Genomic DNA, 3,911 nt, shown 5'->3' on the forward strand with positions numbered 1-3,911 from the left:
ACTATATAATTTGCTCCCTGAAAACCACATAACTTTGTACAAACAACGATATATATTTTTTTAATTTCCGCTAATTGCCACAATTGCTTGACATCTAATTGCGCTATTTTGAGTCTTAAAGATACTTGAAGGAATCCGATATAACACTGTGCATGTTTTTTTCTGCATGGGCACTAAATTGATTAAAAATAACCCGTAATCGACATGGAAATATGAGCAAAATATTTCTCACCAGCGCTTGTCAAGGAATGAAAAAAGCTTCCAGAGCAGTCAATAATCCCGGTCATGAAAACGAGCATCCGAAGATAACGAGAAATGCATGGACATATTTGAACAGGCATTGATAATTGCGGGAAAAAAAATAGTACGCGCTTGTGAAAAGTACATCGATGATGAGTTACGCGGACATGTGGCACAATGGTTCTCAAACGTTTTAGTATTACTCCCGGCAGTTGTGATGGACCACTTTTGCGCCAACCCCATCACTCTTCAGTTATGTGAAATGAGAGGAAAGGGGAGTATAGGGATGTTCCTTTGCCAAAAAATAATATAAAATGGTCGTTGCTGTATTGGTAATGGAAAACATGACATCGTTTGTCCTGCAATAAAATATCCATGCAAGGCTCTGTATAAGTGCATATTGCATATCAGCAGCTGCATTTTTCAGCTAATTCTTGGCTTTTGTTTTAATCCGAACGAAAGCCGAGAAACCATCCTCACAATAGTGAGTTGTGGCAACGGGAATTAACGCAGTAAGAGCTCTTTGTGAGAGAATGGGATAATCCTTCTCCAGGTAGCCAACTCTTCATTCTGATTATGATAATCCACTTTCAGGGTGTTATCCTCTCTTGATGCAAGCAGGGGCTGGTGGCAGTTCCCCTCCCAGGACTCTTGCTTCCCCAAGGTCCACATTTATTCTCTTAATTACACCTATGTAGGTCTGATTATGCCGAAAATTGCTTCTAGAATAGCTTGATTTTCTACATCTTTGTCCCATCGAGTCGCGTCAAGAAAACCCTAATCTTAAAAAAAAAAAAAAAAAAAAAAAAAAAAAAAATATATATATATACATATATATATATATATATATATATATATATATATATATATATATATATATATTTATATATATAATAAATAAACACCATTTGAGAAATCGCACTTTTCACTTTTATTGTTATTCCCAAATTCAAAACCCGTTTCTTCTAACGGCCCTGAAATATACGCAACATGCTCATAGTCCAGTTTCACAGTATAAAACGCTTTCACTTTTACCTCTGTGCAGAGTTCAAAATATCTTTCCTAAGTTATATAATAATGCATTTCTAAATATAAACAAATCATGAACCTGGAGGTTTACCATGAACTGCTTTTCATGCCTCAGTGTAATAACTGGGACTGGTTATTTGTCTTTTTAACACCGCATTTGAAGAAAAGACAAGCAGATGAAATGCATGGCTTTGCACACCGAATCCTCTGCAGGAAGAAATGATGGGACACAAATTCTATATTATGGATTTCTACTATTCCTATTATAAAAACGCAATATATATATATATATATATATATATATATATATATATATATATATATATATATATATGTGTGTGTGTGTGTGTGTGTGTGTGTGTGTGTGTGTGTGTGTGTGTGTGTGTGTGTGTGTGAGTGAGAGAGAGCATGCGCGCGCGCGCGTGTGTGCGTATGTGTGTGTGTGCGTGTGTGTGATTGTGTGCTAGCGTGCGTGCGTGTGTGTGTGCATTTACGTATGTGTGTGTGTGTGTGTGTGTGTGTGTGTGTGTGTGTGTGTGTGTGTGTGTGTGTGTGTGTGTGTGTGTGTGTGTTTGTGTGTGTGATTGTGTGCTAGCGTGCGTGCGTGTGTGTGTGCATTTACGTATGTGTGTGTGTGTGTGTGTGTGTGTGTGTGTGTGTGTGTGTGTGTGTGTGTGTGTGTGTGTGTGTGTTTCAGACACATACAAATACACATATTTTTTTACTTTTCTTTCCCTGGAAACACACAAGGACGCTGTGTCGCCAAGAATACCTGGCATGTAACATAATATACCACCCAAGTCTTGTTCAGGGAAGCGCAATATATGCACAGGGTAAGTCAGCCATCAACAGCAGTGCAGACCCGGTGCAGACCTTTCCACTGGAAGCATAGAAATCATCTAGGTGGATACTGTACACTTCAAAATAACCTTTGTACAAACCACCGGCAACCACTTTTAAATGGCCACAAACAATCCACCTTAATGACAAGGCAAATCTTGTGGTCGGGGACTTCAACAGGCCTAACACCACCTGGGGATACGACAACACAAATAGTGATGGGGGAGCGGTAGAGGAGTGGGCCATATTAACGACCTGACAATCATCTACAATGCAAAGGACCTTGCAACCTTCCAGAGTGCACACTGGAGATGGGGATATAATCCCGATTTAGCACATATCACATTCAGACACCACTCAAATATTGAAAAGTCTGTGGGTAACCCCATACCAAGAACCCAACATCGACCAATAATCATCACTATACGACCTGCCATGAGACCACAAACAACAAATTCTAAAACCAACCTTGAATCAACAATCTCCAATATTTCCCCCATGCCTGGCCAATACAGCTGTTTCCAAACCATAGTCCAGAAGGCTGCAAGGTCTAACATCCCCAGAGGCTACACGAATATCTACATCCCTGGTCAAACAGAACTCACTAAAGACCAATACAAGGAGTACATTCAAGCATTTAGTGAAGACCCTTTTGCTGAAAGCACTCTAGAGCTCGGTGAAAGCCTGCTAGTCTCAATAAGCAGTGACCAAAAGGTGCACTGGAAAGAAGTCATAACAAACATGGATATGACACATAATAGTAAAAAAAAAAAAAAAAAAAAAGATAAATAAAAGCTAAATTTGGAAAAAGAAGCACAGCCCGGAATAGCTGCTGTCACCCCTAACCAAGTGGCTCACCAACTGTGGCTCAATGGAAAACCACTCTTTAAAGACAGAGGACACATAAAGAAAATGAAACAGGCCATTAGCCTTATCATGCAGGGCAGCAATCAAGACCTTGATCCTTTACAATAGCAGATCTAAATACGGCCATCTCACACCTGAGACAAGGTAAAGCATCTGGTGAGGATGGGATCACCACAGAGATGGTACTGCACTTTGGAAAAAAAAAACAAAGCATGGTTACTATCCCTGCTCAATAACTGTACCTCATCCTTTCAAATCCCCCAAATCTGGAGAAGAGCTAGAATTGTGGCTTGACTATACTTAAATCTCTTTGCTCTGCATTCTGTATAAACTATAAGGGCATGATCTTGACACATACAAGAAACAGTCAAAGAATAACAAATTATTCAGAATACCATCTTAGTCTGCATAATTGAGTCATTACTTGTCAATCGTCGTGTTTATGTGGAAATGGAAGGAAAGAAAAGTAGATGGCATACCCAGAGGAATGGGCTCCTACAAGGCTCTGTCTTGGCTCTGGTCCTATTTAATGTTTACACTCATGACCAGCCACAGTACCCAGACATCCGTAGGTACATATATGCAGATGACCTGCGTATTGCCACCCAATCGAGCTCCTTCAGTGAGATCGAAGGAAGGTTATGACATGCCTTGGATACACTTTCCACATATTACAAGAAGTGGCACCTTAATGCTAACCCAAGGAAAATTCAGGTGTGTGCATTCCATCTTAACAACCACCAGGCTAGCAGAAAGCTTCGAGTAAGATGGAGTAATACAGAACTGGAACACCACTCATACTCAGTCTACATAGGTGTCACTCTAGACAGAACACTCTCCTTCAAGGAACATATAACCAAACAGAGGCAAGCTCACGGCTAGAAATAATCTCCTTAGTAAACTTGCCAATACTAGCTGGGGAACGGACCCAAAAA

The sequence above is a fragment of the Penaeus vannamei genome, chromosome 17 (assembly GCF_042767895.1).
Source record: "Penaeus vannamei isolate JL-2024 chromosome 17, ASM4276789v1, whole genome shotgun sequence".
In the NCBI taxonomy this organism is placed as follows: domain Eukaryota; kingdom Metazoa; phylum Arthropoda; class Malacostraca; order Decapoda; family Penaeidae; genus Penaeus; species Penaeus vannamei.